We start from the raw sequence: 11,809 nt of genomic DNA, 5'->3' as shown, positions 1-11,809 counted from the left end.
TTATTTATTTATTTATTTATTTATTTATTTATTTATTTATTTATTTATTTATTTATGAGAGAGAGCTTGAGTGGTGAAGATCTTCCTGTCATTTTAAAACAAAACATACATTGATCTTTACAGTAATGCAAAGTATCAAAAATAATAATATAAAAAAATAAAGGCAACTATTAATACATTCTCATCAGGAATAGTTCACTTACATATGTATTTGAAAGATATTGGTGAATTGTAAATACTTTACACATTTTAGTGATTATTTGGTATCCTAAGACTTGGTTCATCTAACAACAGCTTATTATGGTTGGTTTTGGAATCAAGCAGTTGTGGGTTCAAATCCTAATCGTGCTACTGATACATTGCCACTTCGATAAGTCACTTATCTTCTCTTAGCCTCAGTTTTCTTATGTGTATAATTGGGATAATAACAGTGGTTTTGTACATGCGTGTGTGTGTGTGTGTGAGACTGTTGTGATGGTTAAATATAAGTAAATTGTCAACACAATGTCTGACATGTAGTAGGTGCTTAACAAATGATTATTATTATTATTGACATCATAATTTTTTAGACTGTTGTTGGTAGTAAGGGGTTTATGGGAAGCAATTGGTTTCTAGTGAGTCTTTGTTATGGAAAAGTAGTCTGTGGAGTGGTTATAAGTACAAGCTCTAGAACCAGACTGCTGGAGTACAAATCAGATCTCTACCACCTATCAGCTTTGTGATCTTGGGCAAGTTGCTTACCTTCTCTGGACTTCTGTTTCATTGGTCCATTTGTCTATTGTTGTGCCAGTACCACACTTTCTTAATTATCAATAATGTAAGTCCTTTAAGTTTGTTGTTTTTCAAGACTGTTTTGGCTATTCCAGGATCTTGGCACTTCCATATAAAAGTTTTAAGCATGGGTGCCTGGGTTTCTCAGATTGTTAAGCATCTGCTTTTGGCTCAGGTCATGATCCCAGGGTCCTGGGATTGAGTCCCACATCAGGCTTTCTGCTCAGCAGGGAGCCTGCTTCTCCCTCTGCCTCTGCCTCTCTCTCTCCCTGTCTCTCATGAATAAATAATAAAATCTTTAAAAAAAAAAATAGGGGCATCTGGGTGGCTCAGACAGTTAAGTGTCTGCCTTCGGCTCAGGTCATGATCCTGAGGTCCTGGGATCGAGCCCCACATCAGGCTCCCTGCTCCCTCTCCCTCTGCCTGCCACTCCCCCCTGCTTGTACTCTCTCTCTAATAAAAAATAAAAAAAAAAATCTTTAAAAAATAAAAATAAAAAATAAATAAAAGTTTTAATCAACTTGTCAATTTCTATCAAAAAGCCTGTTGGAATTTTAATTAGGGTTGCAATTAATTAATCTACTTTGGAGAATTGGCATCTTCATATTGAATTTTTCAATCCATGAACATAGTATATGTCTTCACTTACTTAAGTCTTTGTAATTTCTCTCTGTAATATTTTGTAATTTTTTGGTGAACTGCACATCTTTTGTTAAATTTATTCCTAAGCACTCTATATTTTTGATGTTATGTAAGTGACATTTAAATTTTTTTCCCAGTTCACAGCCAGTATATAAAAATACAGTTGATTTTTACACATGATCTTATATCTTGCAACCTTGCTATACTTATGATTTCTAGTAGGTTTTTTTAGATTTATTAATATTTTCTATATAAAAAATATCTTCTGGGAGTAGAGACAGTTTTACTTTTTTCCAGCCTTTATGCTTCTTTCTTTATTCTTTTTTTTATTCTATTATTTCACTGCTAGGACCTGCAGTCCAATAATGAAAAGAAGTGATGAAATTGACATCCTTGCCTTGTTTTTCATCTTAAAGGAATGCATTCACTATTTTAACATTAAATTTTTTAGTTACTGGTGTTCCATAGTTTCTTTTTATCAGGTTAGGAATTTTCATTCTATTTTTAACTCTCTGAGAGTTTTTGTCATGTATGGGTGTTACATTTTGTTAAATCCTTTTTCTGCATCTATTGAGATGATCATATGGTTTTTCCACAAGAGTTTGTATAAGACTGGCATTAGTTCAAGATTGTTTTGGCTGTTCCAGGATCTTTATATTTCCATATAAAAGTTTAAATCAGCCTCTCGATTCTATAAACTAGGCTGTTGGAATTTTGATTGGGATTGCACTGAATTGGTCAGTGTTGTTTACAGTTTACCAGTGAAGCCATCTGGGCTTAGAGTTCTCTTTGTGGGAAAGTTTTTTTTTAATTATAAATTATAATTTAGCATAAAGCTATCCCGATTTTCTCTATGTGTGTGTGTGTGTGAGTGAAAGGCAGAAAATATAATAATTTGTGTCTTTCAAGGAATTTGTCCATTTTATTTAAGTAGTTAAATTTATTGATGTGTAATGTTGGTTTTTTTCTGCTGTATCTTCCACCCATTTTGCCCATTCCATGGCCCCCAGCTACCATCAATTTGTTCTCTGTTATGGGTTTGTTTCTTCTTTTTGTTTGTTTATTCATTTGTTTGTTTTTTAGATTCTATATATAAGTGAAATCATATGGTATTTGTCTTTCTCTGACTTATTTCACTTAGCATAATACCCTCTAGGTCCCTCCATATTGTTGCAAATAACAAGATCTCATTATTTCTTTATAGCTGAGTAATATTCTGTTGTTTCTCTGTGTGTATCACATCTTCCTTATCCATTCTTTATCCATTCATCTATCAATAGGCACTTGGGTGGCTTCCTTATCTTGGCTATTGCAAATAATGCTGCAATAAACATAGGGGTGCATTTATCTTTTTGAATTAGTGTTTTTTTTCCCCTTTGGATAAATACTGAGTAGTAGAATTACTGGATCATAGGGTATTTCTAATTTATTGAGGAAGCTCTATACTGTTTTTCTTTCTTTTTTTTTTTTTTTTTTTAAAGATTTTATTTATTTATTTGACAGAGACATAGCGAGAGGGGGAACACAAGCAGGGGGAGCAGGAGAGGGAGAAGCAGGCTTCCCGCCGAGCAGGGAGCCTGATGCGGGGCTCGATCCCAGGACTCTGGGATCATGACCTGAGCCGAAGGCAGACGCTTAACAACTGAGCCACCCAGGCGCCCCTATACTGTTTTTCACAGTGGCTACAGCAATGTACATTCCCACCAATAGTGTATGAGAGGTCCTTTTCTCCACATCCTCAACCACACTTCTTATTTTTTGTCTTTTTTATTCTAGCCATTCTGACAGGTATAAGGTAATACCTCATTGGTTTTAATTTGCATTTCCCTGATGGTTAGTGATGTTGAGTATCTTTTCATGTGTGTTTGCCATTTGTATGTCTTCTTTGGAAAAATAGCTATTCACATCCTTAGCCCATTTTTAAATTCAAGTCTCTGTATTTTTGGTGTTGAGTTGTATAAGTTCTTTATGTATTTTGGATATTAATCCCTTATTGGCCATGTCATTTGCAAATATCTTCTCCCATTCAGTAGGCTGCCTTTTCATTTTGTTGATGGTTTCCTTCGCTGTGCAAAAGCTTTTTATTTTGGTGTAGTCCCAGTAGTTTATTTTTGCTTTTGTTTCCCTTGCCTTAAAAGACATATCTAGAAAAATGTGGCTATGGCTGATGTCAAAGAAATTATTGCCTATGTTTTCTTCTAGAAGTTTTATAGTTTCAGAGCTCACATTTAGGTCTTAAACCATTTTGAGTTTATTTTTGTGTATAGTGTAAGAAAATGGTCCATTTTCATTCTTTTGCATGTAGCTGTCTAGTTTTCACAGCATAATTTATAGAAAAGACTGCATTTCCCCCCCATTGTATATTCTTGTCCACTTTGTCATAGATTAATTGATCATATTAAGTGTGGGTTTATTTCCAGGCTCTCTATTCTGTTCCATTGATCTATGTGTCTATTTTTGTGCCAGTACCACTCTGTTTTGAATATTACAGCTTTGTAGTATATCTTGAAATCTGGGATTGTGATACCTCCAGCTTTGTTCTTCTTTCTCAAGATTGCTTTGGCTATTCTGGGTCTTTTGTGGTTCTATACAAATTTTAGTATTTTTTTTTTTGTTCTAGTTCTGTGAAAAATGTTGTTGGTATTTTGATAGAGATTACATTGAATCTGTAGATTTCTTTGGGCATCATAGACATTTGAACAATATTTGTCCTTCCAGTCCATGAGCATGGAATATCTTTCCATTTCTTTGTGTCATCTTCAATTTCTTTCATCAGTGTTTTATAGTTTTCAGAGTATAGGTCTTTTACCTCCTTGGTTAAATTTACTCCTAAGTACTTCATTATTTTTGGTGCAATTGTAAATGGAATTGTTTTCTTAATTTCTCTTTCTGGTACTTCGTTATTAGTATATAGAAACACAACTGATTTCTGTGTATTAATTTTGTATCCCATGACTTTACTGAATTCATTTATTATTTCTGTAGTTTTTTGGTGGAGTCCTTAGGATTTTCTATGTATAGTATCATGTCATCAGCAAATAGGGACAGTTTAACTTCTCCCTACCCAGTATAGATGCCTTCTATTTCTTTTTTTTGACTCATTGATGTGGCTAGAACTTCCAGTACTATGTTAAACAAAAGTGTTAAGAATGGATACCCTTGTCTTGTTCCTGATCTGAGGAAAGGACTTTAGTTTTTCACCATTGAGTATGATGTTAGCTGTGGGTTTTTCATATATGGTCTTTATTATGTTGAGGTATGTTCCCTCTAAACCAACTTTGTTAAAAGTTTTTATTATGAACAAATATTGAATTTTGTCAAATGCTTTCTCTGCATTTATTGAAATGGTTATATTATTTTTTTATCCTTCATTATATTAGTGTAGTATATCATATTGACTTATTTGTGAATATTGAACCATTCTTGCATCCCTGGAATAAATCTCACTTGATTGTGGTGAATGATCCTTTTAATGTATTGTTGAAATTGTTTTGCTAATATTTTATTGAGGATTTTTGCATCTATGTTCATCTGGGATATTGGCCTGTAATTTTGTGTGTATGTGCAATATATCTCTGTCTGGTTTTGGTATCAGGGTAATGCTGGCCTCATAGAATGTATTTGGAAGTTTCCCCTTTTTTTCTATTTTTTGAATAGTTGAGGAGAATGAGTATTAACTCTTCTTTAAATGTCTGCTAGAATTTGCCTGTGAATCTATCTGGTCCTGGACTTTTGTTTATTTGTAGTTTTTTGATTACTGATTCAATTTCATTCCTAGTAATTGGTCTGTTCAGGTTTTCTATTTCTTCCTGATTCAGCTTTGGAAGATTTTTGTTTCTAAGAATTTATCCATTTTCTAGGTTGTCCAACTTGTTGGAATATAATTTTTAATAGTCATCTCTTATAATCCTTTATATTTCTGTGGTGTGTAATGTTCTTTTTATATTCCCTTATTCTTTTTAATGTCTGCAGGATCTGCAGTGATATCCCTTCTTTCATTCTTTATATTGATAATTTCTGTTCCCTCTTCCTCTTTCTCTCCCTCTCTCTTAAATCAGTTTTATTGGGGGATGCCTGTGTAGCTCAGTCAGTTAAGCACCTGCCTTCAGCTCAGGTCATGATCCCAGGGTTCTGGGATTGAGTTCTATATCAGGTTCCCTGCTCAGCTGAGGGCCTGCTTCCCCTTCTGCCTGCCATTCCCCCTGCTGGTTCTTTCTCCCTCTCTCTGTCTCTTCCTGTCAAATAAATAAATAAAATCTTAAAAAAAAATTATACTGATTTGTATAATCTTTTCATGCACATGAATTTAATTTTTGTGCATTATTCAGGTATGTAAGCATCTGATACCTTAAATGATGTGAATTACAGACTATCCTGTTCATCAGTACTCAAAAGAGGTACTCAATAAATATTGTTTATTTTAGTTTCCTTTGTTATGTGAGGTAGAAAAGTCTCTGGGGGATTTGTAATGGATAACAAATCCCTTTTCATAAAAAGTTATTTTACAAATATTTTGTTAAATATAATGAAATACTCTAAGCATTGTGTAACCCAACATATTAGTCTTATCAAATCTATTTCAGTGAACACAAGCTCATAATATTTGCGGTAATAATAATAATCCTAGGTTAATTGATGAAATTATCCATATATGTTCATTATTGGAGGAAAAAATAAAACCATTGTCATTTCATAACATGTCATAATCTTCCTGGCTTAATGAGAAAGAACATGCTCCAGAGCCAGAATGCCTCAGTGTGTAGTGAAAGTGTGTGGATTGAAAGAACAGTGCCCTGGGGTCTCCTATAGTTGGGAAGAGAGTATATGTTGTGGAATAACTTAAGAGGATATATTAAGGATAACCACAAAGGAGAGAAGCAAACCTAGGAATGTTGACATTGCCGAGAATGCCAAAACTGGGAAGGCAAGGCTGGTGAGACTGATGACATACCCTTTGGTTTTGGCGCGGGCATGATCTTCATCATGTAACTTCCAAACCCATGTCTTCAGCCTTAACCTCTCTCCAGAGCACTGGACCGAGGTGCCCCACCCCTTACTGGACCATCTGAAGCTGCCCAGAACTCAGTTTATCCAAAAATGGAAATATTCATTACTTGAGCAGTTTCTCATCGGACCCCACTGTATGTCTGGCACAGTGAACACAAGAGGCATGGTCCCTGCCTACAGTTCATCGTCTTTCTCCATTGGCTTCCTTCCTGGGTTCCTTCCTAGTCCCACCTGGAAAGCTATGTTCCTGTCCCATCCACTCCTCCTGCTCTTCTGTCAGTCGGCTGAGCCCATCTCCCAGGTTTGCCTCCCTACCTATAGTCCCCTTTGTGTCCCTTCTCACACTGCCCTGGTTCAGTGGCTTCCTAATAGATTTTTTTTTTAATTATTTTAAAAAATTGTGATAAAGTTACTTAACATGAGATCTACCTCCTTAATAATTTTTTAAAAAGATTTATTTAGAGAAAGATTTATTTCAAAAAAGATTTTTAAAAAGATTTATTTATTTTTAGAGATTTATTTATTTAATTAATTTATTTAATTTTTAGGGGGAGGGGTAAAGGCAGAGGGAGAGGAGAATCTCAAGCAGACTTCCCCTGAGTGTGGAGCCCCACATGCCAGGCTCAGTCTCATAGTCCTGAGATCGTGACCTGAGCCCAAATCAAGAATTGGATGCTTAACTGACTGAGGCACCTCTCTTTAACAAACTTTTAAGTGTACCTTACAGTATTGTAGGCACAGTGTTGTCCAGCGCATCTCTAGAATTTATTCATCTTGCATAACAGAAACTGTATACCCATTGAACAGCATCTCCTCATTTCTCAGTAGCTTTCTGAAAGGTCCCAGCACCCCCTCTCTTGCCTCTCTATTCTGTGCTTCTCATGCATCCCGTAACTTACTATATTTGCTTGTTTGTCTGTCTCCTGAAGGATACCTTAAATGATGTGAAATTACAGACTATCCTGTTCATCAGTATATCCCCAGCACCTCCCACAGTGGCATTCAGTAAATATTTGTTGAATGAATGAATGAATAAAAAAGTTTCAGTCATGTCTTGGTAATGTGATTTAGTGAATATGGCGTGAGATTTGAATTTGAACCCCCTCTTGACCTGTGTTGTGATCTAGGCCTCAGTATCCTCATATTTATAGTGGGTATGTCTATCCAGGGTGGTGTGAGGGATAAAGGTAGATAACATCACTTTAAAAACTATCAAGCTGGGGCGCCTGGGTGGCTCAGTCATTAAGCGTCTGCCTTTGGCTCAGGTCATGATCCCGGGGTCCTGGGATCCAGCCCTGAATCGGGCTCCCTGTCCTGTGGGAAACCTGCTTTTCCCTCTCCCACTCCCCCTGCTTGTGTTCCCTCTCTCATGGTGTCTCTCTCTGTCAAATAAATAAATAAAATCTTTTAAAAAATTAAAAAATAAAAATAAAAATCATCGAGCTGCTTAAATATTGTTATTAATGCACAAAACATTTTTTCAGTGGCCTGCTTTCTAAATTGAAATTTGTCAGTGTAGCATTTATGCTCAACATGGTTTGACTGTTCAGCTTCCTCTTTGTCCTACATCCATGTGAACTGTTTACATCCTTCCTGGTTCTCGTTTCCTGGACACTCTGGACACCCCTGCAGGCGCATGCCTCAGCGCCTTTGCTTATCTTGTTTTTCACCCTCAATTGTCTTCCCATCCCACAGCCTTTACCTAATACACTCCTCCTAGGTCCAGCTTAGGAGCCACGGGTCCTGAAGACCCCTATGTTCCAGTCAGATTTAATCATCTTCTGTTCTCCAGCACCATTCAACACCTTGATTATTCTTCCTTTTACTATACGGCCATTGGTTCTTGTGTTCTCATTAATGCTATTCACAGATATTCAGCTGTCTCTCCTTCCTGGCACACGGTCTGATTGCACCTCCTCACCCACTGTCTTAGAGTTGGGTGTGGCCATGTGACTTGTGTTAGCCAATGAAACATGAGTAGAAGTAGAAGTTGCTTAAGGCTTAAAAACCGGTGTCTACTTTACCACGTTTTTTCCCCTCTGGCATGTTCGAAATAGTGACCCCTAGACCAGCCTGGGTCCCTGGGAGAGCCCGTCTGCTGACTCACAGTAGCTGTGTGGCATGAGGAAGGACTAAGCCACTGAGACTACAGGGTTCTTGGTTACTGCAGCATTATCTGCCCTATCTTATACATTGTTTACATGTGCGTCTTTCTTACTGAGCTATGAATGCCTTAAAGGCAGGTTCTGTAACTCACTGTAGACTCACACTCATTTCTAACTTCCCTACATCTAGTGAGTGCTCAACATAATTTTACCTGAATCTTCCTAGAATCCTGGAGAAAGATACTGATTTGGGAAGAGCTGGGAGTAAAATGTATTTTAGAATATTATATTTAGAATATTTATAAAATTATGTTGGGGTAAATATCCTGTTTCAGAATCGTAGGAGAGAAATTTGGGGAAGAGAGGAAAAGCTCAAGGGTGCAGCCATAAAAATAGACTAAGTTTGCCACAGTCATGCCATATTGTCACTGGGGAGTGTCAGCTTTGTGCTTTTTAACATTGGAAACAGGTTCTAGAAAGACACTTGAAGTTTTAGTTGTATCCCAACATACTTTTCATGATGTTATAAGATAGACGTGCCATATTTTATTCTCTTGTTTTTTATTTCTAAGTACATTTTTTTAAATTTATAAGTCAATCAGTAATTTGCAGTGAATTTTAAAGTTGTTAGTATGAATTAATGCAACATTGTGGTACTGATATTTTTCCTAGATTTATTAGTGAGGTGTCTGCTTTAACATTAATTTATAGACATAATTTTTTTTTATACAGAAAGGCAAAGGACCTGAGTCATTCTAGTTAGATAAATGTACATTTTCAATAGCATTAATAGGCCTATTCATTTTACTGGCTTGAAAAGAAGACTAATGGTGTACATCACTTGAGTTTCAATCAGTCATGTCTATGATTCACTAATGTACCTTCCAAGCAGCTGAATTTGGGCCTCCCTGGCATAATTCTGTAAGTCCATTTTTCCAGAAGGAGGCACCACTTTCAAGCAGGGAAAATTTGCACCACCCCCAACTCCTGTCACCAGCATTACACTCTCCGAAGGAATTCACTTGCAGCCTCTCTCTCTCTCTTTTTCCCTTTCCCTCTCTCTCCTCATTAGTGAACTGCATGTATGTAGATCATGTTTGAGATTGATAACTCCACAGAAGATATGTTTTTAAAGGATTTGGGCATTTATTTTTATTGATTGATTGATTGATTTTATTAAATATTTTATTTATTGGGGCGCCTGGGTGGCTCAGATGGTTAAGCGTCTGCCTTCGGCTCAGGTCATGATCCCAGGGTCCTGGCACAGCGTGGAGCCCGCTTCTCCCTCTCCCTTTGCCTCTCCCCCTGCTCATGCTCTCTCTCTCTCTCTCTGTATCTCTGTGTCTGAAATGAATAAATAAAATCTTTAAAAAAAAAAAGATTTTATTTATTTATTTGACAGAGAGAGACCAGCGAGAGAGGGAACACAAGCAGGGGGAGTGGGAGAGGGAGAAGCAGGCTCCCCGCAGAGCAGGGAGCCTGATGCGGGGCTCGATCCCAGGACCCTGGGATCATGACCTGAGCCGAAGGCAGACGCTTAATGACTGAGCCACCCAGGTGCCCCTTGGGCATTTATTTTTAAACATCAATCGACTATTTGAAATCTAATTTGTATTTTTAGTTAGATCTATTGTTTTTGTTTGTTTTTTCCTTTTACTTTTCTCCCCATCCGTGTTTCCATTCACACACCTTTGCTCTTTGTTTAGAAACAAGGTTCTGCCTGGAATCCTTTCAGGCCCAGTGTCTCAGAGTAATAGCCTCTGTCTTCAACTGGGAGTCTGGTTGAGTCCTTGCAACTGTGTCATAAGTTTTGCCACAGGGCCCCCCTCACTATTTGGTTTCAGAAGTCTATTGTTTTTATTTCATGTAAATTTATTCCTGAATCATATTCTGTATACCATGATATTGTTATCCATTCTCCTCTGGGTAGACATATTGATTGCTTTCTTTCTTTCATTTTTTTTTTCTTCTCTTCTTTTTTTTGGGGGCGGGTACAGCTACACCAAATGTGGAAGTAATCTCACAATGTAATGTTGAATGAAAGAAAGCAAGTCCTAGAATTATACGTATAATAACACACTATTTAAATAAAATTCAAATACAAATCTGCATACATGCATAGTAAAACTATATATTAAAAAGACTAATGAATGATGAAGACAAAATTCAGGATAGTGGTATTTTCTTGGGGAGGGAAGAGGATGTGACTGGGGAGGGGTATGGAGGAGCATCATTGTTTGGTAATGTATTTCTTAAACTGGCTAATGGGACATGGGTGTTCATTTTATTTTTTATGCCTTATATATACACATTATATGTACATATGAGTGTATATATATTTATACATTTGAAATATTTTATAATAAAAAAGGAAAAAACTTATTTTCTCTTGTAAGTCATATGCTCAATGTCAAAATTACGGATTTTGGTGCTGAGAAGTCAAATAACCCTTTGACAAACTAGATTTTTAAACCCTTGACAAACTAGATTCTTAATTGGCTGTTGGCATCCAGTAGATACTAAAAGAAGGATGGTGTAACTCAGACTGGCAAACAACATCCCACAGACCAAATCCGGTTTGCTGCCTGTTTTTCTATGGCCCATGAGCTAAGAACGCTTTTACATTTTAAAGTTCTTTTTATTTTATTTATTTCATTTTATTTTTTGTTTTTATTTATTTATTTAATTTAAATTCTAGTTAGTTGACATACAGTGCAATATTGGTTTAAGGAATAGAGTTCAGTGGTTCATCATTCACAGCACCCAGTGCTCATAAGTGCCTTCCTTAATACCCATCATCCATCTATCCCATTCCCCACCCACCTCCCTCTGTCAACCCTGTTTGTTCTCTATAATTAAAAGTCTCTCATGATTTATTTCCCCCTCTCTCCCCCTCCTACATGTTCATGTTTTGTTTCTTAAATTCCACATATGAATGAAATCACATGGTATTTGTCTTTCTCTGATTGACTTATCTCGCTTAGCATAATACACTATTTCTCCATCCACGTTGTTGCAAGTGGCAAGATTTCATTCTTTTTGATGGCTGAGTAGTATTCCATTGTATATACTTACCACATCTTTATCCATTCATTAGTCAATGGACATTTGGGCTCTTTCCATAGTTTGGCTATTGTTGATAATGCTACTATAAACATCGGGGGGCATGTCCTCCTTTGAATGTGTATTTTTGTATCCTTTGGGTAAATACCTAGTAGAGCAATTGCTGGATCATAGGGTAGTTCTATTTTTAGCTTTCTGAGGAACTGCCATACTGTTCTCCA

General features: G+C 36.5%; 1 protein-coding gene across 2 annotated transcripts in view; it reads left to right on the top strand.

Moving 5' to 3' along the window:
• The window catches only part of EML6 (EMAP like 6), a 261,708-nt gene that overhangs the window by 77,939 nt on the left and 171,960 nt on the right, over window positions 1–11,809 (top strand). The window lies entirely within an intron of this gene.

Source organism: Mirounga leonina, unplaced genomic scaffold (genome assembly GCF_011800145.1).
Source record: "Mirounga leonina isolate KUSES-001 unplaced genomic scaffold, KU_Mleo_1.0 Mir_125, whole genome shotgun sequence".
NCBI classification, from domain to species: domain Eukaryota; kingdom Metazoa; phylum Chordata; class Mammalia; order Carnivora; family Phocidae; genus Mirounga; species Mirounga leonina.
The sequence above is the reverse complement of the archived record's forward strand: the minus strand, read 5'-3'. Positions and strand labels throughout refer to the sequence as shown.